This window comes from Ceratotherium simum, chromosome 10 (genome assembly GCF_057802395.1).
Source record: "Ceratotherium simum simum isolate JZ-2026a chromosome 10, ASM5780239v1, whole genome shotgun sequence".
NCBI classification, from domain to species: domain Eukaryota; kingdom Metazoa; phylum Chordata; class Mammalia; order Perissodactyla; family Rhinocerotidae; genus Ceratotherium; species Ceratotherium simum.
The window spans coordinates 17,522,597-17,549,782 of record NC_141909.1 but is presented as its reverse complement, the minus strand read 5'-3'; the positions used below and the strand labels follow the sequence as shown (position 1 = coordinate 17,549,782).

At 36.9% G+C, this 27,186-nt stretch overlaps 1 protein-coding gene across 7 annotated transcripts in view; it reads left to right on the top strand.

Annotated features, from left to right (window-relative positions):
- GPC6 (glypican 6) overlaps nucleotides 1-27,186 on the top strand; it is a 1,052,395-nt gene that overhangs the window by 304,571 nt on the left and 720,638 nt on the right. The window lies entirely within an intron of this gene.

Genomic DNA, 27,186 nt, shown 5'->3' with positions numbered 1-27,186 from the left:
CTGTCAGGCAGGTGTCGGGGCTCAGCCTCTTGTGCCAGGAACAGTGGAAGTCAAACCTGTGGTCAAGCCCTGGTGGTCAGCAGCCCACTTTCTCATAGAGGCCTCAAGCACAGGTCTAGATAGGGTCTGACCTTTCTCCTCCGAAAGTATTCCTGAATTTGTTCAGATGTTCAAACAAGAACCCCGCATTCTGCACCATAAAACATGATGAAGCTTTAGGGACTTATAACACAACGTTACGGGGCTCTAACAGTCACACCTTAACAGGTGCTGTACTTTATTGAAATAGTGACGGGCCCCCCAGGTAACTAAATGAGATAAATATCTCAGCGAACTGATTAGGAGTATCCCACTGATACAGTATTTCTGCCCCCAAATAAAGATTTTGTTGCCGGTATTCAGCTGATTTTTAGAACACAGGTGTTAATTACCTAAATAACAAATGTATACTACTAACTCTGAGCAGTAAATCACCACTTCATCCCCCTCCTGAGACTCAACCTTCTCTTTCTGTTCCCCTCTTATTGGTTCTGAATTTGTTTTAAAAGTAATACACATTATGGGGTGTGTGTGTGTGGGGGGGGTGTGTGTGTGAAATAAACCTGCCTTATTAATGCGGGATACCTCTTTTCAATACTGTGAACATTCTTGTAGTATTTGGAAGCTAACAGAAAAGAGGCTAAAATAAAATAGGAGCCACATACCCTCTCACATAGCAACCCTAGTAGTGAGCAGTTGAGAACTGACAGGGCAGTGCTGACATCCTAAACCGGTGGTCACCATATTGCTATCTCTCAATCAGTAGGAAGAGCGAAAAAAACCAGAGAGAGCCTCCCAGTCCTTTTAAAGGTAAGATGCAGGAGTGGTGTACATCTGTTTAGATTCCAGTTGTCCAGATCTTAGTCACAAGGCCACACTAAGTTGCAAAGAGGGCTGGGAAATGCAGTCTTGAGATGGGTGGGCATGTGCCTAGCTGGAAGTCAGAAGTTCTGTTATGAAAGGGGAGAAGGAATATTGTGGACAACCAATATCCAGTCACCTTTCTTCTCAAGAGTCAAGTACTTATTGCCACTGAATATATTGAGATGACAACAGCATCAAAGAAAGATGGGGTGAGGTGGGGCTGGAGATATTTCTTTTTAGGGATGACTAAAACATTTATTTTTAATGCTTTGATTTTAAACTGGAAATGACATGATACACTAAATTAGCTGTTCTCAATGTCTTCTCCAGGGACCTTAGGAGTTCCAGAGACCATTTTCAGGGCCTCTGCAAGATCACAGCTATTTTCATACTAATTCTAAGACATCATTTGCTTTTTTTAATTCTCATTCTTTTGCAAATGTGCAATGGAGTTTTCTAGAGGCTATGCGATATGTGTGAAATCGTTGCTCTGAAGGATAATGGAATGTGTGCTTGTCTATTTATCTGTTTAAACACTTCCCAGTTGTAATTTCTAATACAATATAGCCCACATAAAAAAAAGTTTTCTGGAGTCCTTGATAATTTTTAAGAGTAGAAAGAGGTCCTAAGACCACAAAGCTTGAAAATTGCTGTCCCAAAGTATAATGCATTTTATCTTTAGAATTTAAAATTCAATCTAGTTCTTTAAGTCATTTGGTTAAACAGATGAAAAGAAATATCATGAAAATATTTTTTATCTCAGAGTTTAGCACCTAAATTCCGGAAGAATGTGTTCATACTGCTGGGAAAACTCTTTTTGTTTTTACTTACACTATATGATGTCAGTTTTCAATAGCATTTTTTTGGTATTTTTAGGGGTGCTCAAAATCAAATCATAAATAGAAAATGAGAATTGCTTTTCAACTTTTCTCCTCTTAAGGAAAAGAAATCTCTTTTTATCAGCAAGGTTAAAGGTTTACAGAAAAGTTTAGGATATTAATGTTCTTTCACTCTACCTGGTGTGTGTGGTAGGGAAAAAAAAAAACTTTGATGTTCTATAATGACAGTTAACGTCAGAATTTCTCAAGCTTTGCTCAGCCTGACAAAAAAAAAGCCATTCAGCTAGACATAAAGAGTTAGTCTTTTCATTTTGACCCAGCATTTCAGTGCATCAGCGGTATTTTAAATGCTGAAATTACATTGCTAAATGCTGTGTGAGACGTTGAGAATTATTCACCTTCTTAGAAACCATATAACAAAGCAAATTTTGACTTTGGCTTTGATATTCCTAGCATTTCTGTACCTTAATATTTTTGGTTTCCTTCAATAATTTCTCCTAAAGAGAATTATGAGACCATTGATTAAGACACATGGATGCACCCATTACTTTATAAGACTTTTGAGGGATCACTTCCAAATTGTTTTTTATTTCTCTAAATTAGAGAAAGAAATTAGGACAGACACTGGGGAATCAGTGCAGGGTTAATATCAACAATGCCCAATAGCAGGCCCAAGCCATGCTAGCAATTCCCTATACAATGAAGAGATGGGTAACAGTATATCATTTGTTCTGGGAAAAGAAGTGCCTTTCTCTTGCCACTGTACCAGATTCTTAGAGAAAACAGGAACAATATAGAATGAATATCTCTGTCTTCATTTGTCCTTGTTTCTTTCTCTGTTTCATCTAATTATAGTAATTGCCAAGCTATAAGAACAAGACCATTTTGAAAGTCCCAGGACCCTACCACAATAAAATATGAATTTTATAATTTGCGTACTGCACTAAAATTTTCCGTACTACAATGTTACAGCTTCTCTTCCTTCAGACAGAATTTACCAGTACTGAATATTGAGGAGTCTGTGAAATAGATATTTGTTAGTGTGTACGTTTTATGGTGAACTTCTTTGGGTTTGGATACTTGAGATTATTTAATTTGGTTTTTATAATGTGATGGGTAGATAACATGGGCTACTCGAGACAGACTCAGACTCCTGGCCCGTGGACCTGTATGTGGCCTAGATCCCTAATAGCAAGCTGAGCGTACTCGGATAAGGGATGTAACCTGCTTGCGCCTCACTTTCTTGTTTTTGATTCACCAGATGTGTAATCTTGGGCAAGTTACTTATCCTGTCTGTGTTTCAGTTTTGTCATCTGTAAAATGGATATCATCATTCTTATATCACAAAGCTATTGGCAAGATTATGAGAGTTAATATATGTAGAGTGCGTAGAACAATGCCTGGCACACAAGCTCTGTAAACATGTTATCTGCTATTATTGTTGTCTCTCAAGTGAGAAGATTATCTAGATAAGCTCTAAAACGTCTTCCAGCTCTAACATTTTCTTTTAATTGGAGGACCAAAAAAGGCAAATTTGTAGTGCCGTATTTTGTGGAATATCACATCTATCTTTAGGATGGCCTGAATATGTTTATTATGGTTCACATTGTTGCTTAAGCAGAGCCCACCCAGAAATCCCAGACCTGTCCTGCGCTCTGGGGCCCCCTTCTGCCTGCTCCCTGACCACAGGAAGCTCCTTTCCTCAGGGTTATGGGAAGATTTACACACAAAATCCCACCCAAGTCCTGCTCTGGGTCCCTGCTTGACTCCCCTGCGGGTCCCCTCTTGTTGCCTCAATCCAGGGTTTTCCTCAGGCTGGGAAGGCTTCTCAGCGCTCTTTGACCCCGCGTGGGCGCAGGCCCAGACTTAGGTGTCCCCCCCACAGCTAAGTCCAAGCTCGAATGCTTTATTTACATGGCTTAACAGAAGGTTTGGAACACACACTGCATTTCCACGTTTGAAATTGGTGCAAGGTAATAATCTATAGGCTCTCCTTATCTACAACTTAGCTCTCTCCAGAGCCTACAGCCCACCATGCCCCGTGGTAGACCCCTCCTTAAAGGAGCTTCTTTTAGCAGCTCTCCTCTTCTGGGATTTCCAGATCTCTTCTTCTAGGCAAAGAGCTAGGAAAACAACAGGTGTTCCTAACCGCCCCAGAAAATTTAGATTAAGAAGGTGAGTCTCCACCACTAGCATAGAGATTTTTTTGCCTTGGGCTGCAGAGCCATGTACCTCTTCTTTGTTTCTAATCTGTGGATTCCAGAAAAGGATCTTTGTTTCCGTCTTGCATAACAAGAACTAATTAAAGTGTTTTTTTACCAATATAAACTTCCCTCCAGGGAAAATTAGATTTTCCATCTCCACACAATATTAAAAAAACAAAAATCAAAAACTGCTGGCAGCTTTTAAAAAAGAATAGCTGTTGAGATAGTGTGTATGTATTTATTTATATTTACTTAACACATTCCATTCACAATTTTCCGTAGTGATTGGCTTTTGCCCATACAAACCTAACCTCCCACCATGGCTTTGTGAAGGTTTTTTTTTTTTTTTAATCTTATAACCAGAAGCCCACCGTGTGTGTGTGAGGGGAAGGGAGCCAGAAGAGCGGTATGGTGTACTGGAAAGACCAAACGATCATATACGTCAGGAAGACATTGAGATAATATAATTCTCTTTAAAAATAAAGACACGTAAAACACTAACTTCAGCCAAATATTTTTCTCTTTGTTAATTTTTTTATTTTGAAACAATTTCAAATTTACAGAAAAGTTACATAAATAGTACAAAGAGTTTCTTTATACTCTTCACCCTGATTCCCCAATGGTTAACATGTTATCACTTTTGCCTTTTTTTCTGAATTTTTTGAGAAAAGTTGCAGACATGACGCCCATTATCTTTTTATTTCTCCTCAATGTTTTATCAAGAACATTTTCAAACATATAGAAAAATAGATAGAGGGCCGGCCCCGTGGCTTAGCGGTTAAGTGTGCACGCTCCGCTGCTGGCGGCCCGGGTTCGGATCCCAGGCGCGCATTGACGCACTGCTTCTCTGGCCATGCTGAGGTCATGTCCCACACACAGCAACTAGAAGGAGGTGCAGCTATGACATACAACTATCTGCTGGGGCTTTGGGGGAAAATAAATAAATAAATAAATAAAATTATTAAAAAAAGAAAAATAGAATTTTGCAGTGAATACATTTTACCCCACCACCTAAATACTTCCATTAACATTTTACTATATTTGTTCCCTTACAAGTCTGTTATGCATATATGCATGCATCCATCCATCCCATTGTGGTTTTTTTTTTTGTTTTTCTGGGTTTTTTTGCTGAGGAAGATTCACCCCAAGCTAACATCCATGCCAATCTTTCTCTATTTTTCAATATGTGGGCTGCCAGCACAGCACGGCTGCTAACAGAGTGGTGTAGATCCATGCCTGAGAACCAAACCTAAGCTGCTGAAGCAGAGCACACTGAACTTAACCTCTCGGCCACTGGGGCTGGCCCCATCCCATTGATTTTTGAACAGCTTTATTGATGTATAATTTACAAACCATAAAATTCATCCATCAGATAATTTTAATCCATAGTCAAATCATAGGAAACCATGCTGTAGTTTGGTAAATTTTAACAAAGCAGTCCATTTCTGGGCATTAGTTACTCTCATCTTGGAGAAGGAGACTGGTCTCAGCCAGGGACCCGGGTGTATAATCCAGGACGTGCTTCTCTCTGGTGGTTGGAGTTTCAGAAAATCACATTACCCTTTCTGAATCTCAATTTTTGGAAATATGGAATGAGGCCATTTGACCCTTTGATCAATAAATTTCTTGTGGCTCTAAAATGCAGAGACTCTAAACTTTGGGATTCCTGTTTCTCATTACTCTGCACAGAGTACTACATTATACTCTTTGTTTGCTTTCCTCAGATTAATCCTGATGATATCATGTGGAGTAAGTTAGCCCGAACATTTAAGGGGGAACACTTATGCCTTAAGGACTCTTGGAGAGCGAATCATTTATACATAGCGTTTGCAGTATTCTTCTGTGAAATGGAATCTTGCTGTTACTAATGCAGAAGCCTGCTGGTAAATGCTCAGACTGTACATATTAGCCAGCTGGTGGCTGAATTCTGACTATTGAGCTGCCTAGAATTGGAATAATTAATTTTCCTGGAGAAAGTACATTGTGTTGTAGCTTTTTGGATGTGTGACTGTAATCTGTAATCACCAGGGAATTTATTTAGATTTGCAATTATACTAGAGTTAGTAATTTATAGTAAGGAGATGGGAGTCTGCTAAACAGGAGGCATAGAGCTGTGAGTTTTCCATTAATAGTTTTGTGAGCCTTGTATAATACCCAAGCTGTTAGCAAAGAACTATCAGCTAAATAGTTAGTTCATGTTCGTCTTATCTAAAGAAAGCAGAACCTAACGTGTTTCCCTCAGAAGTTTCCCCATTTATTTAAAATACGCTTTTCATTTTCATGAAAAGGGAGTGTTACTACAAAAGCTTATATTTTAAAGAAGGGTGATTATGAATAATAGCTTCCTAGATATATAGTGTTAAATAAAATTTCAACTGAATAAATTTTAAAGATGTCATTGGCTTTATAGAACAATTCATGAATTGGGCAACATCTCGTCTAGTGAACGGAGAGGAGCTCCAAAGAGGGAAAGATTTTTAAAGGAAAGAAAAGGAAGTCATAAACAAAAAAGATTATTTCAGGCTTAGGTAACCTACCTATGGGGAATGGAAGGGGTCTGTGTGGCAAATTACTTCATCTTCCTTTGGGGGATGGAGAGGGCCCATATGACAGATGACCTCATTGGTGCTGATCAGTCATAATTCCAGACTGACCGGTTAAGATTACGTTCCTGGTGATGGTTGAAACTGCAGTTAGGTTAGGTATTAAGCCCTGGTTTGGTGACATGGCCTAGCATAAGTGACTCCATTTTGGGCCTGTCATTTTCTTTTTAATAATAGTGTTGTGTTTTCTTAAATATATTCCAATAATATCATTCTTCTTATTGTGTCTGAAAAGTAACGTTCCATCCTCCATTAAATACTGTATCTTGAATGAAAGAAGATAAAAATTGACTGTTTCTTAAAATTAAGGATTTATTTTGGATAAAAATAAGCTTTTTTAAAAAGAGAGTATCCTTACTAATACCAATTATTTTAAAGAGCTATTCACACATAGTTATGGCGATTACTCATAGATAAGCCAAGAAAGTTGACCTAACTAGTAGAGAATCATAAAATTACCAAGAAGCCTTTATCTTTTTAGTTCAATATCGCTTTCTTTAAGCTTTGCAACTCTTTAACAAATTTGTGGTTGTAATTCTTCAGAGTTGTATAATTTATGACATTGAATTGTTCATGAAATTCTGTTGCATACATGATTAAAAATGACTGTTTTTAAAAAGGAAAGATATCCTGTTTCATATGAATATTATAGAATAAAATATTACATTTGATAATAACTATAGTCTGATGAATCTACATCCCTAGGTTAATATGAGGTCCATAGCTGCTCATCTGAAGCCCCAAGAACCTGAATATATATTCTAGAACTCAGAATTTCTTTATTTTAGAACACGAATTCAGTGCCTATTCAATATGTAATAGAACATCTTCAGTGGAATCGAGCCAGCATGTTAATATTTCTGCAACAAAACAGGGCTATTCCCTCAATGTGAGATCAATAGACTATAAATAACTTCCTATCAGTTTGGAAGTTAGTTATCAGTTAACACAGTTTAGATTAATGGAAGTATTTTTGGGTTTTAAAGTTTTGAATTTTAGAATTACAGATAAGAATTGAAGACTTACAGTAAAATAACTGATTATTTTATTGTATATTTTTGGGTGAGTTCTGTAGAGCCTCTTCAAAAAAGCTGTTTAAACTGTATTTGAACATCAAAAGTTAAATGTAAGGAAACAGTATATTTGCTTAAAGGATTTTACGTATGTATGTTTCTGAGGGAAACTACTTTCAAATGGATGGAGTTAAAATAATCATATCCCACAGCTTTGTTCATTAATGTATTTGAGTCTTGGCTCTAATTGTTTTCTTTCCTAAAATTCAATTCAATTCAAAATATCTGGAAGTTCCTGCAAGTTTTCCATAAACTATAGTTGTTCATAAGTGGAAAAATAGCAGTATAGCAAAGTAATATCATTATTATTAAAAATAAATATTTACTTACTTTTTTTCCATTGATAATTACTTGAGATTATTTTGAACTAAATGTCTGTTAAGCTAAAGAAATGAAGATATATATGTAACAACTTTGGACCAGAAATCCATATTTAGTAACTATAAAAAGGAAAAATTTGACAATCTTTAGTATTTAGAACTTGGTTATTTGAAAACAAATATTGTTCCAAGAGTTGTGATAAGCTAGGAACATAAAAATAGTCCCTACAAGACTTTTATTGAAGGATAATTAAAGTTTAAATACTAATAGTATTCTTTAAACACTCTTTAGAACAGACTTTTAAATTAAATTCTTTAATACTGTTTAAAGTGTCTTTAAAAGAGACTTTTTGAAACATATTGATTTCAAGATAACTTATATGAAGGCAAATAAATAATATTAAACATTGTATTTAGTTTAGAAGAGCACCACAAAGCAATCTTCAGTTCAGTTCTTAGCCTTTTCAGAAAAAGAAAAAGGAGATTCTTTGAGACAAGGGAACATAACTGTCCATTGATTTCTCTTTGAATCAAGTTGAAAGAGGACTGTATTTACATCTATCTCACTTAAAATCGGAGAGGTTTAAAAAGAAATTTTATCTTCTATATGTGTGAATGGGGGTGCTAATTTGACTATTTTTAGTTGATGTATAGGCGATATATTGTATACTGTACATTTATTGATTTATTAAAAATGGAATCAAATCTCAAGTAAATATGGTGAAAAATGCATACAGAATACTTGGTAGAAGTTTGTGGATGGACATATGAATGAATCCAATTAAGTGACTTTCTGTGTAACTCTGGGATCATGAAATCAGTATTAAAAAACTTATTTCATTCCTAGCAAAACTGACAGTTCAAGCTTTAATTATTTATTGAATATAAATTATTTGTACTACAACTGGCAGAGAAGATAAAAGAATATTGGAATCCAAATTTTCAGAATTCTTTCTAGATAATAACCTAGGTCTAGTCTAATAGGTATACATGTGCATTCAACACTCTAAAATAACTGTATATGAATACTTTTTTGTAGAAACACTGAGCTAGATGCTGCCAAATGGAAAATATCCTGATTATTTTGTGTATATACCAAAATTACAAGTTAAAATACTCTTTGAACCCAAAATTCCACTCTATAGAATTTATCCTGCAGATATATTTGCATACGTGATATTTATGTATTATAAACATGCTTATAATATCAAATTTTCTGAAATAGCCTCAGTGAGGAAATCATCTTTTGGGGCTGATTAAATTAATTATGTTACAATCCTACAATGGAATTCTATATAGCTATAAAAAATATAAAAAACCTTTCTCTGTACTGAAATGTTACGTGAAAAAAGCGAGATGCAGAAAAATATATATATTATGCTACCATTCATGTAAACAGGGAAGGAGGAAAAAATATATATATATATATGCTTTTATATGGACAAAATTGCTCTGGGGAGGGAAAATAAGAAATTACAATGCTTGTTGGAAAGGATGGGAATTGAATCCACAGATATAGAGGTGGCAGGGACACTTTTCACTATATAACATTTTATTCTTTCTGATACATACCATATTATGGTATTATTATTGTTTATTTCTACAATTAACATTTTTAAAAAGTACTGTACTGTGCCTGAATTTCCCCACTTATTCGTTCAAGAGATGCATCATTTGGAGTCTGCCTATGCCGCGTCTCTAGTGTAGAGGGGGCTGTAAGACACCTAAGGAGAACAGGTCAAGCTCTCACGGGCTGAAAAAGGGAAAGATCAATGTGGCTTTTTATTTTTAATCAAGCAAGATGTGGTGAATTAATAATATTCTATAGTTTGACATTCTAACTGTTGTCTGTTTAGATTTGGAATCTGCACAAGAGAAAAACAGAGAGCCTTTTGGGATTTGTATGATAGACATTAAAACTGATGGTGAAATTTATTTTTCTACATGAGTATGAAAGGATTTCATTAGGATGGAGGAACTTAGAAAAAAACAAATAGAGCAATTAAGAATATTAAGGTATTATATGAAGTAGAAGAACTATTTTTTAAAATGCTTGTGTGCTCAAATCCTACGTGGTGAATTGATCAAGTACTTGAAATACTTAGGTTAGTTTTATCACTTGTTGAGGCTTTTTAGCTCTGTGTTGGAAGATATGATTGCATAAACATATTATGATTAAAAATATCTTTATAACTGAAACCCCATCTTTATAAGCATATTTTACATACTGAGTAAATTTTCTTCCAAAGGTTTCATAATTCCTTTAATCTATTAACCAAAGCAACTACCACAAAAGCATTTACATATATTTTCTCTGGCAAATAAAACTAATATTGGAGCATCTTATGGAGCATTTATATAATTTGACAATCAGGAGTTTAGAAACCTACACAATAAGATGAAGCAAACTGAATACTCAAAGGGACGGATTCCATATCCTTTAAATGCCTGACGCTAGAGCCCGGGGACTATTTGACATTAATAAGTTTAAATAAACAAAAGTAGAATTTCTTTTCTAATCACAAAATAACCTTCTGGAGACAATTCTACCCAACGCTATTGTAAAACTAGGCTGATAGTTCATATAGTGTCTTCTCTTTGATTTTCAGCAAAGTATAGGATAGAGGGAAATTTATATTGGATAACTGCTTCCAGGGCTTCTGTGTGTTAGTTTTTTCTTCCAATGTATAAAAGAAAGTACAGTCATCTTTCTGTGTCTCATTCCACAAAATCTAATTTCTACTAGTTGTACATATACAGGTGATGAGCGATCTGAATGAAGCTATTTTCTCTCTTAAACTGGAAACATAATGTCCTATCTATTCATTGTTTTGTTCTTCAGTATCTCATAATTTTAAAATGTGTGACTGATTGGCATATTACAGAGAATGTTAAGTGATTTCATACATCTATGTTAGCATTATACAGCAGGGTTATTGTGCCTTCCAACAAAATGCATACTCCAATGGATGGCATTACAATTCTTCCTCATTAAAAAAAAATATATATATATATATTTAATAGAATTAAAGACTTAATATACCTACTCACTAATATGCGCATTAACCATATGGCAAAGATTTTGGGGGAACATAAAACATATAGAAGCACCATCCACCATCTTATTTTAGCCATCGTATAAGCTAAGGCTGGTAAGAACGAATTACATCATGTACATACTGCATGGTTCAACTTTCTAGCAAGGGCTAATGTTTGCCCAGTTCTGCCTTGAATCCTCAGAGCAGGCGAGGCCTGGGAGGGGGGTCAGAGGCCTGAGGCCTGGATGCCATGGTCCTCCTTAAGAGGAGCAATAGAGGAGACCATGCGAGGAGTACCAAAGTCCAACATATCAGGAGAGTGTTAGTGTGCTGGCAAAACCCAGGTGGGCCAGAGCACGCATGGATGTGGCATACAGGGGAGAGAACGAATAGGAACCGGGGAGATTAGAGCAAGTACTGTCAGGAGACTAGGCCAGGCCAGGGGAATGGGATAAGTTAGGGAGGATGTTGAGTGGTTGCTTAGTAACAGCTAGTGTTTAGGTAGGCAAGGGTGCAATGGGAGAAGTATATTTCCCTGACTATTTAAGGGCAAGGGCAGAGCAGACAGTCTCTGCCAATATAAAGTTGATTCTTAGGCCCTGGAAGCAAGTATTATTCAGGGTTCTCCAGAGAAACAGAATCAACAGAATATATAGAGAGAGAGAGGAAGAGATTTATTATAAGGAATTGGCTCATGTGATTAGGGAGGCTGAGAAGTATCCAGATCTGCAGTCACCAAGCTGAAGACCCAGGAAAGCCAATGGTGTAGCTCCAGTCTGAGTCCAAAGACCTGAGGACCAAGAGAGCAGATGGTGTAAGGTCCAGTCTGAAAGCCGGCAGGCTTGAGACCCAAGAAGAACCGATGTTTCAGTTCAGGTCTAAAGGCAGGAAAAGACTGATGTTTCAGCTCAAAAGTCAGGTAGGACAAGTTCCCTCTTACTCAGGAGAGGATCAGCCTTTTTGTTCTATTCTGGCCTTCAAGTGATTGGAGGGACCTACCCACATTGAGGCCGGCAATCTGCTTTACTGAGTCTACCAATTCATATGTTAATCTCATCCGGAAACACCCTCATAGACACACCCAGAATAATGTTTGACCAAATGTCTGGGCACTTCATGGCCCAGCCGAGTTGACACATAACCACACAGGGTATATCATAAGCAAGATCAAAGCAAACCCTCTAGTGAATGCCACAGAGAGATTCTCCTGAGGACTACCTTTACACGTGGATGGTGCAAAGTTACAAAAGTTAGCAGTGTAAGAGTCATGACTCCTCTCTAGTTTTAATTCTCTTTTATAGATGAGATAGCTGAAAGAACTCAAGAAGTTGAGGGTACTGCCTGACTAGAATCTTCGCCTCCCACCATCTACCTTGGAGAAGACACATGTTTGTGAATTATTACATAATTACTATGTTGACACAAAGTCCAGGGTTCTTTCTATACATATCATGATATCTGTTTGTGAATATTCAGTATATGTCCTATCCTCACATCATCTCTACCCTAAAAATTTGTCCTTTGCTTTGTTACCTCTCCCCCTCCTTAAGTTCCATGAATAAGAGATGGGATTCACTTATGTGAGTAAGCACCATTTCAAGCTCATGGCTTTACCTTAAGTTTCCATTAGCCTTTCCAATTAAGGAGCACTTTCACATATATTGCCTCATTTGATTACTTGATGAGATATAGGTTGAACCATATGAAATTGCTGATATTTGACCACTGTAGATTCACAAAATCAACAATTTTGCATATAGCATTTGAAGGGGGAGGAAGAAGAGTATCCTCTAGCCACTCTGGGTTCTTCCTGGCTGGGCTACAAATTAAATTGACATGAGACTGAATAGCAGGAGAAAATCAAAGTTTAATAGCATGTATACACAGGAGAAACCAGAGAAACTGAGTTTCTCAACAAATGGCAGAGGTTTTTCACCTTAAATAGATTTAGATAAAGACAATGGAGGATGTTGGGGGTGGGGGAGGAGACAGCTCTGGGAGATTACCAGAAAGCACAGCAATCAAGGGTATGCAGATTTAAGTCCTCTCCTTCCATACTGATAAGAGTTTCCAGAGATAAAGTCATCCCCCTCTCTTCCCAGTACAGAGAGGGAGATACCTTTACAAATGTAAATGTTTGGTAAACAGAACTTTGATAAGAATGGGCTTAGTGAGGACCCTGCCAGTCTGTCCACACCCAGAGTTAAATTCCTTTAGGTAATTAGCGGGGTAGGTCAAATGTCTGTCAGAGAAAATAATCAAGGCAAAGAGACATATTTTGGGGTGGCCAATTTTGATGCCCCACACATTATTAAACTTACTTTTGAGATGCAGGAAAGTAAAGCTGAAAGCAAACACAAATTTTTATTTTTCAAGGATCATAGAGCTTTTAATTAGCAGAGCTAAACTAAGACTTATGACTAGAACATTGTATGATTTTCCCACATTGCCTCCATCCAACTTGCAGCCAGCAAATCATTCATATCTTTCTCAATAGAAGTAAGAAGTAAATGCTAATTAAAATAGGATGGAAATTAATCTGGAATTTTAATGTCTTGAAAACTTTAGATGTCAATAGCTTTTTATCATTTTGCTTCTAGCACAGTTCCTGATTCTTTTTCCTCACTAATGAAGATGAAATATTGGAAATTCTGAAATCACCATAATTTGCGGTCACCTCTGTGTCTGAGACACCTGGATTTACAACAATTCTACTTTTCATTTCCCTACTCACAAATTTTTTAAAAATTTGAAAACCTTAGAAATCATTGATAACAAAGAATTATCATTACAACATAGAAGGTAGTGTAGGGGGAAGAGGGAGAATCTTCCTCTGCCCTTTCCCTTAAGGTTCTTATGGCTGGCCAAATAATCAACAAGACAGGTTAGCAGGAGAAAATAATACCAAGTTTAATAACATGTATACATGGGAGAAACTCAGAAATGAGCAACTCGTCCCTCTGTCTAAGCTGCTTTCTTAAGTATTGCAGCTAAAGGCGAAGGAACGTGTTGGGGGTGGGTAGTGGCCTGGGACTTCAGAGGGCAGAAGGACAATTCTTTTCAGGGTCATCTATTGATAATTTGGTCAGGGAGAGATAGAGTTTTTTGATAAAAGGGGCTTGGTGCCCCTCCCATTGCAACATCTATTTTACATTATCTTTATAGCCATCATGATAGAAGATCTGTTCCAGGAATGAGCCACCATGCCAGATTCTCTAGGCAGTTAGTGGGGGAGGTCAAATATCCTTATTGTCTTCAGCTCGAAATAATCCGCATACCAGAGTGGTGCTTCCTGGGGCAGCTTGCCCTGAGCACCATCAGTAGCAACTATGATTTCCTTGTGATTATATTTACAATTATTCACTTCCAATTATGCAGTGAACCTCTGTGATAACATCCAGCAATATTTGCTGAATATGAATGCATTTTGGAAAAATGAGTCCCTGACTTATTTACAGAAATACATATTTTATTGATTTTTCACGCTTCATTTTGAGATATCACTGAGAATGCTCCCAAAATATTGGTACAAATAGAGACATCAAGATTTTTATCAAGTGTCCAAAAATAATATTGCTAAGATTTTTTTGGCAGATCAAGTCCAAGTGTTTGCTCATAGAGATCTATTTTCTTATAAATAAAGCTGATCAGGGAAGCATGAAATTGAGAGCATTTTCAGGGCCCGTTGGAATTGAAGTCACTACACTCTGCTTACTCTCGCCCATCCTGCTTTTGTGATTTGTCTTAAAAAATGGGGGAAAGGAATGAGTTCAAGAAGCAGCTGTTACGTGGTCCTGCCTGAGTTCTTTGAAGGTTATGAGAGCAGCTTTTAGAGTGTAGGGTCCAAGATGGCCCAGGGAGGGAGGAAGCAAGGAGCAGAAAATCACCCCAACCCTGTGTAATGGAGAAAAAGAATGTCTTCATCAGGTGTTTGTTTCTGTTCTTCTTAACCTTTGATTAATAAAAATGAAAATGCCAAAATGAGTGGTGGCTTAATTTAAAATATCACCGTATTTTGCATTTTTTAATCATTTCAATCCATTTTTAAATAATTTCCATAAGAACGTCAACAGAATAAGAGGAAATGGAAGATGGAACCGGGAGAAAGATAACACTTCACAAATGACCGCTTACCAAATTCAATTCATCTATAGAGTAGCTCATAGATCATTTCATTTTCATCTGAGCATGTTTTAAAGAAACGCATCTTTCACCAAGAAATCATCTTAAAACTACCTTTACAAAATTGAGTTTCCTGGGACAGGTCATTTGAGAGAATCATCATAAGCTATTTTTCGTAAATTCATTAATTATTCTTTCTCATTCTTAAAATAGTGGAGCAGCCATCTTTTACCTAATATGCAATTAAACATAGTAACTTAGAATAAATATTCAAGTGTTTAATTAAATAAATACTGTTATTTTTCTGACACTGGGCTAGACAGAGCGAAAAATAGAATACAGACACTAGCACCATGGATCATAGAAGCTTCCCGTCCCTGGGAACTCCATTGTGGCAGGAAACTTTACAAGATGCTAAGCAATTAATGCTAAGTGGCATGTTGCTAATATAATTACAATTGAGGTTTCAGAGAAAAGTAAATTCGCCCAGTGGTCAAAGCATTTGTTGAAGTGTTTGTAGAGAAGAGATGGGAATCCTCTTGGGCTGCGTCCTGGCTTACGTCCTGTGAAACTGCACAAGCATGTTTGTAAACAGGATGCAGCGTTCAACTCTTTAAGGGGGAAAAGGCCTGTTTAGAAAGTCTCGAGAAAGAAGGTACAGAGTATTAGCAGTCTGGTTGTAAAAGGAAGCTCCTTCCAGGAGAAAGGTCGGAGTGAGTGAGTGAGTGAGTTAAAAATGAGCTACTAGGCATGTTTGTTCAACTCACCTTTTTCTCTTTTTCTCCATTTAAACAATATGACTTTTACATCCACATGTCTGACAGCAAGGGAAGCTTAGCGTGAAACCAATAAGGTCTTCACCAGGAGGAAAGACTAGAGAAGAACAAGGAGCTTAAAAAAAGTAGAACATGGGAGCCAGCCCCGATGGCCTAGTGGTTAAAGTTCAGCGCTCTCACCGCCTCGGCAGCCCAGTTTTGGTCCCCAGTTGAAGAACGACACCACTCTTCTGTCAGGAGCCATGCTGTGGCAGCAGCTCACAAAGAAGAACTAGAAGGACTTACAACTAAGATATGCAACCATGCACTGGGGCTTTAGGGAGGGAAAAAAAAACAGGAAGATTGGCAACAGATGTTAGCTCAGGGTGAATCTTTCCCAGCAAAAAAATAGAGTAGAACATGGGCATACTTACTTCATGCATTGGACTGGTGAATAGTCAATCCACTGGGTAATAAATTCTCCACTTCATGTTCTACTAACAGGAAAACATTCAGTTCCCATCCCTTCTTTCTTGCTTTTTCATCTCAACCTTTATTAAACATCTTACATATAATTGTCTCATGTTATCACTCATGGGTTAAAGATCTTTGCTGTTCTCATGTGGCTGCAAGTAAATGTAGGGATTGATTTATTCAGCTGCTATTTGTTGAGTCTTTATCATACGTAGCTGGATGCCCAGATGCTGGAATGTTCCAGTAGGTAAAATAACTGAGATATATAGATATGTATACGTACACATATGTATCTGGCTTCTTGTCCTTTTGAGAGAGGAAGCTCTTCTGTCAGTTAACTGTGCTGTCAAAAAGCCTGCTATTGGAGGAAACTTACTAAAGTGAATTTTTAAAATTTTATCGAGATTTCAGCTCTTTGTCATCTCTTTGGTTCCTGCACTCTGCCTAAGATCCTATTTCCCTAATCTTTTCTTTGGGGTGACCTGTTAATAAAGACCCCTTGGTCCTTTTTTGCTTTATATCCTGAGATTATAAGGTTTGGAGAAGCTAATAGCTCCTGTGTGAATCATCTATTATAGACATTCTGTAGAATAAAACATATTCTCATTTTTTAAAAAAATATAACTCGAGAGGAAAAAGTACATTGTCAGACCTTGTTCTGTCTATAGAAATCAGTTCAAATCATGATTATACTCCTAGTCTATTTGAGAAGAATAAAATATTCAAATCTAATGGCTTTGAGCTCTCAGGCAAAACTAGACTCTTATTGTCAGAAAAACTCCACAACGGCTCTGGAGAACAGTTTTAAATTTTCTCAACCAATACAAATATTGTTTTTGATACAAATTGAGGAAACATGTTTTCAGGGACCCTTTACTGAGCTTTCCTGAAATATTAAAGATGACTGAATTGCAATTTGATTATCCCTCATTGCCATTTCCAGTGGGAAGATAGTTAGTTTGGCATTAACCTTGAATGTGAAAAGACCCTGGGAAAGTCCGATTCCTGTGAGTGCTGTTCTTTTCCAGAGTATTCTTCTGCAACCACTTTCTGACAGCTGTATAAGGGACACTGGAAAACTTAAATGATTACCCCCATAAATAATCTGGAGGAGAAATGAGAAGATAAAATGAGTTGTGAAGAATACATCAGTCTCTGTATTAAATTTATTTTTGTGTAGTATTAATAAAATCATGCGAAGTATAAAATATGAATATGATACCTAAATATATATGTGGGCTACTTCTTTCATTGTTTTATTTTTAAGCACTATTAAAATGCCATAATTTAATACTTTATCTTTTATTACCAAGAAGAAAAGACACAAAGCATAATTGTTAAGAATACAGTAGATGTGAAGAAATGCAAGAAAGGCTACGGTTTCGATTTCTAACAAATCTCCTACGAAAATTTGGAAATGCACTTAATGCTAACTAAATCAGTGCAAACATGTAGTAACCCTTTGTTGAAAATTACCTTCCATTGATATTACAAGCCTGAGTCAGGACTATTTCTTGTGAACCACATTACATCACTGAATCAGAAAACAGTTAGACATGCATGCATATATTTTAGTATTGCAATGAATTGCTTTAAATATTTGATGCTTTAATACATTTGGTGATTATTATATTTCCAGCACTGTTCTAAAAGCTTTACATATGTTAACACATTCACTCTTCATAACATTTAATTGGATAGGTGTTATTGTCCCAATTTTATAGATGAGGAAACCGAGGCACAGGGAAGTTAAGTAATTTTTCTGAGATCACACAGTGTGTCTCCAGCGCCTGTCCTCTGTAAGCACCACGCTACTCTGTCTCTCAATTGGATAAAACTAATTGTGAAATATGATTAAGAATTTCAGGACTGATATTCACACCTAGGCATATATTCATCTATACATGCAACTTCTATCTTAAGTGTCAACAGATGGATAGTTATTACACAAGAGAAACTAGCTAATTCTTCTGTGTCTAGATACAACAAACAGGCAATTTATAAAAAAATAAATATCTTATCAAATGATAGGTGAGGTGAGAAGAAAAAAGCAAAGGACTTTTAATACGTTTATCTATGGGCTTAGATGAAAACATACTTAAACCAATGTGATCACAAAACCATTACTCATAATCTTTGGAAAAAAATTGGGAATAGGAGAAATGCCAGGAGAATAAATACAGACAAAATTCTTGATATTCAAATGTGGAAGTGGGGAGTACACTCTGTAAAGTATAGACAGGTGAGTATAGTATAATCCCTTGCAAAAAACTCAAATGGAATGATAAAAACTTTGAAAGAAAAGTGAAGATATCCCGGATTCTCTATGGATATCATCAAGGGTTCTGTGGATTCACCAAGAATAAATCACACCAAACTCATCTTATATGACCTTTGATAGACTTTTTGGTCCTGTAGATCTGCTCATTGCTATGAAAGATGAACAGGTGCATCAGAATCACCTGGAGACCTTTTTCAACCAATCTTTATATGCTCTTCCCCAAACTCAATATAACACCTTGCGTGGTTGCACATTCACCCTCCCCCACAACATACACACATACAATCTGAAGATTACTGCCTGTGAGGCTCACCCCATCCCGTCCCACTTTTGAGAAGCACTACTTACAGTAAGAGGCTATGAATGGGAGTGTGTTCCACATGTGAATGGTTTAAAAGAAGAAAAAGTTGGAGAATTATAGAAATAAAATGAAAAACATTAAAAATAATTATTATCTCCCAAGCACATATACCTGTATGTTCCAGATAAGAATTTAGAATGCATTTTCCTATCATGCTCTTATCATGGCTCTCAGTAGGTACTCAATAAATGTTTGTTGACTGAAAAGAGTGAAGGACAAAGAGAGCGAGAGAAGAAGATATATTTACATGTAATTTTCTTGACCTTATAATCATGTCCTTCTTTTATAGATAAGAAAACTGAGGCAGTGAAAGGCTTAGTATCTTGTTAGATGTCATGAAGGAAAAATATAACACAGCTATCTTTCCCTCTTCTGCCCTTTCTTTATATATGCATATAGATACAGATAAATATGTATATGTATATCTGTATATATATTATAATTAGACAAAGATAAGTAGATATGGACATAGATATAGCTGTCTGACATATGTAAGTGTCCAATAGATGTTAGCTACTATGAGCTATTATCATTAGATTATAGAAATTCAAGTTCCACTTTACTCTGCACTTATCAGCCATACTGAGAATACTATGTCTTGTCCAGGCAGCTTATTTTAAGAGGAATATCAATGAAATTGAATATGACTTGCTTGGGACATGAACTCCGTAGGTATCCACTGCTTATCACACCATGTACAGGGCATTATAGAACTTTATTGAACATTGTTACATGGATGGATAAGAAGACACGTGGCCACTAAGGTTTCAAGTATTTCAAGGCTGGTCATGTGGAAGCCCAAAGAAACTCGGTGTTTGATATTCAGGGGATACAACTAAGGAGGATGATCACATGTTCAGGTTTCCCTGGACAGTCACAGTTTATGTCTATTTAATTATCAGTTAGATTTTAACTTATAAAAACATTCGTGTTTGTTCAAGAAATTACATGGTTACCCCACATCTAGGTTAAATACATTGTAGTGCAGAAGGGGCACATTTAAGTTAACCACAGGACAAATGCACAAAGTATTTGGGTTGTCCAATGATGAAGTGGGCTGCCCTTTGAAATTATGAGTTGATGTCACTGGAAATATTCAATTTGATACAGGACAATGATTCAATGTAAGGAATGGTTCATTCACTGGATGAGAAGTTAGACTAGCTGCACATCATTACATCTATGACATGTAATCTAATAAATCACAATTCCTAAATAGTTTCTTTTGTGATCTACCTACTGCTTTTCTGTTAAAAAAAAAAAAAATTAACTCTGAACTTGCTTTCCTATTTAAGCCAAATGTAAATGTTCTACATGACCCATGTTACAAATAACTCAAACTTCAGCAGGGCCTGAACACATTGGAGATCTGTACTAATATTTTGGCATTGTTTGTATTTTCCATAGCTCTTGAATGAAAATAGTATATATTTTTTGAAATAGGTAACTAATATTTTCTACTTCTTTTTCTTTTTTTGTTTAACAACTTTTTTTGTGTGTGTGAGGAAGATCAGTCCTGAGCTATCATCCATGCCAATCCTCCTCTTTTTGCTGAGGAAGACCGGCCCTGAGCTAACATCTATTGCCAATCTTCCTCATTTTTTTTTCTCTTTTTCTCCCCAAAGCCCCAGTAAATAGTTGTATGTCATAGTTGCTTATCCTTCTAGTTGCTGTATGTGGGATGCTGCCGCAGCGTGGCCAGACAAGCGGTGCGTCGGTGCGCGTCCGGGATCCGAACCCCGGGCCGCCAGTAGCTGAGTGTGCGCACTTAACCGCTAAGCCACTGGGCCGGCCCCCCTACTTCTTTTTCACTTTCTAACATTTTCAGGAGAAAAAACTACGATATGCTTATTGTAACTACTCACACTAAATGACTTAGAAATCCATGATATAATCTAAATTAAATATTAATCTGTGTCTTACTCTCCTACCAGTATAAACTGTTTTTAAATTTGCTGCATCTGGGCCATAGAGTCTTACCTGGATAAGTCACCTGAATAAAATGTCTGCTTTTATATGACTGTTTCCCCCGAAGTGTTTACTTTTTGTTGTTTGAAACTTGCATTTGGAACTAAAATAACTGGATGGAAAAGTCTCAAGGGGGGAAAATCAACTGTCAGTTACTAGAAAAATATTTTAGGACTGAAGATTATATTTAACGAATTTAGTGATTGTTTACAAATAACCTAAGTTTTCTAAAAAACAATGAGCCTGATTTCTTTTCCTCTTTTACTGCCTTCACTAGGTTCAGACACCGATCCATTTCACTTGGGGGAGTTATTTCTTTGTAAGCTATTTATTGAGTGCCTACTATGTTCTGGTATTGTGAGCTAAGCTCATATTTTCTGTGAATTGTAGAAGACTTGTGAAATGCTTTGCCCCAAATTCTCCTGCAGATACTCACCCAGTAAGACATGATATTCCTTCCTAGGAAGGAATCCTTCCTGCATCAAGTTTAGCTCCCCAAAAGCTACTGAGTATCTCTGTTTAAGGGGCAGTGGTTAAGTCCCTAGGGAGAGGTAGGCCAGAATACAGATGGTGGTGGTAAGAAGGTTCAATGCCTGTTTTAGTAGGAAAAGCCCCCAGTCGGACAGTTGCACTCCCTTCAGAGCCCATAATGCCTGGCCCTATAGAACAGTGTTCAAATTTCACAGCCCTAATCACCCCTGCTGTGTGGCCTCAAACTCCTTTTAAATCCCATCTGCCATGACACCACTGGCATGTGCTCAATTTCCCCGCTCATGCTTTATAGACTGGCACTTTAGCTGCAGTGTTACCTCCTTAGAGCCCTTGCTGCTACTTGCCAACACCTTTTCCTTCCAAATACAACTCAAATTCTACATTTTCCATAGCCGTATTTGGTGTCCCCAATATATTTATTCTTTTCTCTCTTTTTTTCGCACTCCTGTAGCTCTTGGAACTTTTCTTCTGGTGTCACTTATAGCATTGTGTATTTTATTATGATTACCAATGTTTGACTAATTCTGCATGCTAGCCCATTAGCCTAAGAAGGCTGAGCTGAAGTTAACTTTCTTTGAACCCCCTGAAGTGTCTGCATATTGCCTTGAAAGTACCAGGTCTTCTGGAAATATTTTTGAATGGAAGGAATCCATCTTGGGAATCAGTATTTATGGAATGTGTTCCCATTTACTATTCAGTGACTGATACATTATTTTTTCTTTTTCGCACCTTAGTTCCCATATCTTCACATTGCTTGTCTTTCTTCTTCTAAAAAACATACAGTGACAAAAGCAATTAGTATGTATTTACTAGGTAGTTCAAAGGAAAGGATAATTAAGTAAATCAACATTATCTTTATTCTTTATTTTTTCTCATAGTACTTAAAACTGCTGTTAAAATGCAATTTTTTTTTTTTTGGTGAGGAAGATCAGCCCTGAGCTAACATCCAATGCCAATCCTCCTCCGTTTTGATTAGGAGGACTGGCCCTGGGCTAACATCCATGCCCATCTTCCTCTACTTTATATGGTGCACCGCCAGAGCATGGCTTGACAAATGATGCGTTGGTGCATGCCCAGTATCCGAAACTGCGAACCCCAGGCTGCCCGCCGAAGCAGAGTGCGCACACTTAAACGCTGTGCCACCAGGCCAGCCGGGCAAAGTAATTTTAAGCAGCACATTTCTCATACTCTGGTTTTTTAAGAAGGTTGCTGAAATTAGTGTTAATATTCACTTTTGATCTTGCAATGTTGACCCAAACTATTTGAAGGCCTCCTCAGTAAGTTTCTTTTTAAAAAGAAAATTCACCAGAATTCCCAAACACAAGAGTATATGCCTCCCCTTCTGCATCTGAAGACTATTCATAATAGTCATCAGGTGGCACTTTTCACATAAATAGTCCTAGAAATGAAGACAAGTCCTAGAGAAAAGACTTAGTCCTAACAGGGGAGAGGCATGTGCAATTTAATCGCTGGCCTACTGGGATCAGGGAGAGTATGGGAGGTGATCTGTGAGAGTATTAGCAAGAAATAGAGGTAAGAGAGAACGTTAAATAAGTGCACTGAAGCAGATTCTGCAAATGTCCCTAATACCTGATTTCATACGGGTTTTGAAATTCAGCCTACTTCTTTCTGCTCTTTCTGTTCAGTTCAGATCAGCATTTGTTGAATACCTACTATGTATCAGATTTTGTAATAGGCTGACTATACGACTATGAATAAGATGTTGTAGTTTAATTTTGACCTTTGACTATTGGGAAACGTAGGACACATAAACAGGTACTGGCTCAGGTTCTCAAGCTACAAACTGAAGAGTGATCTTAGATTCCTCCGCTCCCGTCCTCTTTTCTTCTCACCCCACCTCCATCCAACTGGTCCCCAAATCCTTATGATCTTCGTTCCTAATATCTCTCAAATCCACTCCTTTCTGCTAGGCTCATTGCCGCCTCCATTCCCTCATCACCTAAAGGGACTACCTGCCAATAGGTTGAACACCCTCCCACCTGTCCTTGGTTTTGCTTCCTGCCATTGACATGCAGAAAGAGTGGACAGGAAGAGGTGCACCAAAATTAAGGCCCAGAGTTGCATATGTCTGTCTGTTCACTCTTTCGTCCTTTACAACCAGTCACCAGTCCCTGGGCTCAACCTGCAATATTTGAGAACTGCAAATACTACATAAGGACATAAGTAAAACAGTTAACAGTTAATATTTGGGCCTCTGCATTAAATTCTTAGTTTGTACCTGAAACTAGGCTAAGTGATTTCTGTGGGTTATTAGGGCTACAGGAGGGGGAACCTGGGCCCTAGGTATGAGACAGAGGGATTAGAGAGGCTGAGAGCCAGCAGTCTGAATATTGAAAATATTTCTATTACACAGTGACTTATTCATTCTAAGATGCTTTATGTGGGGTTTTGACATATTAATTATCTCAGTCTCTATGACAGACAAGCACGCACACACACACACGCACACAGATGCCACTGATGTCACTTTTAGTTTTCAAATCTTTCGTCAACATTTCCCTAGAAAGGCCACAGTCTTTTTATGCTGATGGCTTTTTCATTACTATTCAAGGAGTTCACTGTATGAACTTGCGTCTTGCTTCACCTCAGAAACCATCACTCAGAATATGTCCTTATAGAAGACAGTTAGGTGAGAGAATTTGATACCCACTCATTTCTGGGCCTCACTTCTCTACTCTGGTGTTTTGGTTTCCACGCCCACGGATGTAACTTCACAGAGGGCCAGTCCTCCCTTAAAATGTAGGCTTTGCCCCCTGATCTATAGCAGAATGCAGAAATGATGTTTCGTTTCATTGTGGCCTATAAAATGTAGAAATTGCCTGGGTTCTAGTCAATTTGGAACAATTGGTGAGCAATTGACTAGATCGCACATCAATCTGATTTGGCAGTTATTATGGCCCAAAACCTCAAATGCTATAAAGCTGTCAGTCTCATGGTACAGTTATGTTCAAGGCATAATAGAGTTTATTCCTCCCTCAAATATTTTTTGATTAGATAGCAAATTATCAGAAACTATGTCAGAACTTCAATATTCTCTACTACTCTGTTAACATAAATGTTATTTTCTTTGACACGGTGAATCACTGTATATTATTTCTCAGAAAATATTTAAAACTAAACTACAGTGTAACAGCCCAGATAATGTGGTATTATACTGTTAGAGACTTTCTGTATGTCTCCAAAATTTGATATATGTATCTCAAAATGACTCAAATAAAATTAATATGATCAATATTGCCAAGTGGTTGAGGACAGGGGTTCAGAAGTCTGGGTACAAACTCCTCCACCATTTACTTGGGCAAATTACTTACCTTCCATGTACCTCGGTTTTCTCATCTGCAAATTCAGCATAGTAATAGTTACTAGCTCCTTGGGTGTGGTGAGGATTAAATGAAGTGACAAAGAAAGCAATGGCTGGCCCATAGTAAGCACTCAATCAGTGTGAGCTGTGTTATTGCCAATATTAGATAGTTGCAGCCAGAGTCCTCAATAATGAAGGAAATACATCAGTCAATCCACAATTTATTTTTCAAAGAAAAGAGCATAATTGTTTGATCTTTATCCTTTATGTATTTACCCTAAAGAAAAGAGTGGTGTAGACTATCTCTTAGTAAATTACTAAAAGCAAAGAAAAATGTGTTTGTTGAAGCATGGTACATCTTGTTTATAAAATTAAAATAATTACCAAAGACAGAATATTTTCCTAAACAGAGTGAAGAATCTTGTCATATTTGTTTTCTTTTCTCTTTTATCTTACTCATCATTTTCTTTTTTCCTCTGAATATACTTGGCTTGATGATCTGTTTTCTATTCATACAATTGCTTCATTATTTACCATCTACAATTTAATAATGTATTATCCATCATGATATCAGGGGCATGAAGAAGGTCACCAATTCCCCATGCATTTCCATTAGCAGACTCTGGCTAAAAACAGAACGCGGATTCAGATGTTTAATGATATTGTACAGTTTTTGTTCGCTTTAAAAATGTTCTCAAAACTCCATTTCCTAAGAAATCAATGTAGGCCAATAAAATTTTCCCACGTTGGAATCTGGTTGATATGCTTCTTAGAATTTAATCCCACCTAGTTTTCTTCCAACCTATGAAGAGTCATTTTATTTACAAATAGCAATCGTGTGAATTATCAGATAGCCTTAAAATTAGTATAACTGTTGTCCAAAGTTAGCATCTCATCCTGCTAGAAAAATATTTGATCCTATTAAGAAATTCTGAATTTCAACATCTGTGTATTTCTTTTGTTGAGAAGATTAATGTCATGTTTTTTTTAATCACATTTTCCATAAGACATTTAATGGAAAAGGTAACTGACGCCAACTGGTTTATCCATCTACCGTATCTTCTGTGCCTTTTTTCTCTCTCCCTACCCATTGTGTTGTTGATGGGCTATTTGGGCAGCAGCCGCATAAATGCTCTTACGAAGATCACATGCCATCCAACACAGTTACCCTAGAAAAGAAAATGTAGCTATTTATCACATACAGGTCCCCATGAAATTTCTAGAACAACATTTGATGTACGGACCTCAATCCACGCATTTACAGGATCTGCTGTGTGACATGGGAATATACCCCTGGGTTCACCAGTATCTCCCGACCTTCTCGCTAAGCCCCTTCATTTATTAAATCTGATCCTCAATTTCCTCCCCTGTAAAATGAGGAAAGGGGAATACACGTACCTCCTAGGACTGTTGCAATGACTAATTGATGGCGCCTGGTATCTGGCACAGAGTAAGTGCTCAATAAATAGTAACTAAACTAGAGGAAGTCCAAACTGGGAAGCAGCACAATCCTGATTTCTTCACAGCCCTACCTGGGTGTTTGTAGAAGGACCATCTCAATAGGAATGTGTGTGTATGTATGTAAAATACATCATAAGTGTTTCAATTGCTTTTCCTCACCTAACCAATGTTTCTCTTTAGTCTAAGTTTCACTTTGTTTTGTGAAATAGACAAGAATTTGTATTAAAATCCCTGTCAGTAAAGCCTTTCTAGTCTCACTTCCTTTTCAAAGCACAAATGCAGCTAATTGCCTCACTCTAAAAAAAAAAAAAAAAAAAAAAAGAATTTTTATGTAATTCAGAATATAAATTCTTAATAGGGAGAATATAATGAATTTTGATGGAGAAGAGGATGTGTTGAATACTTTAATGAAAATTTATCAGAAGTGAGCAATTATGAAATTAATAGTTTTTACCAACCAAGGGGAAGTTGTTTATATCTTACAATATGTGTCATTAGCTCTCTCATAGCGGTCTGTTTTTAAAAGAGAAACAATTGCCTAAAACTTTACATTGGGGAGGAAAAACATCTGGTGGAAAAATCAACTTAGTTTCAATGTTTAAGGTTCTGATTAGATGACTAAATATTTTCTCAAGTTGCAAGAGTCAACGAAACAGATTACAGAGGGTAAGAAAAAGTGCTTCTTGTTAATAATATACAATTTTAGATGGATCCTTCAGCTATAACTAGGAAATGCACAGGCAAGAACTATACTAAATAATATATCAGTCATTTCTTGAAATAACAAGTGTTCCCTTAAAATACCATTTTATGAATACCAAGAGATTAAAGAAAGACAAACCACAATTCCCACAACCAATCTGAGAACACGTTTATGAGGTATGTAGGACTAGTCTTGAACTTTCAACACCATTAACTTGCTCCCCCTTTTTTTTTGAATCATAAGTAATTATTAACTTTACTAAAATAC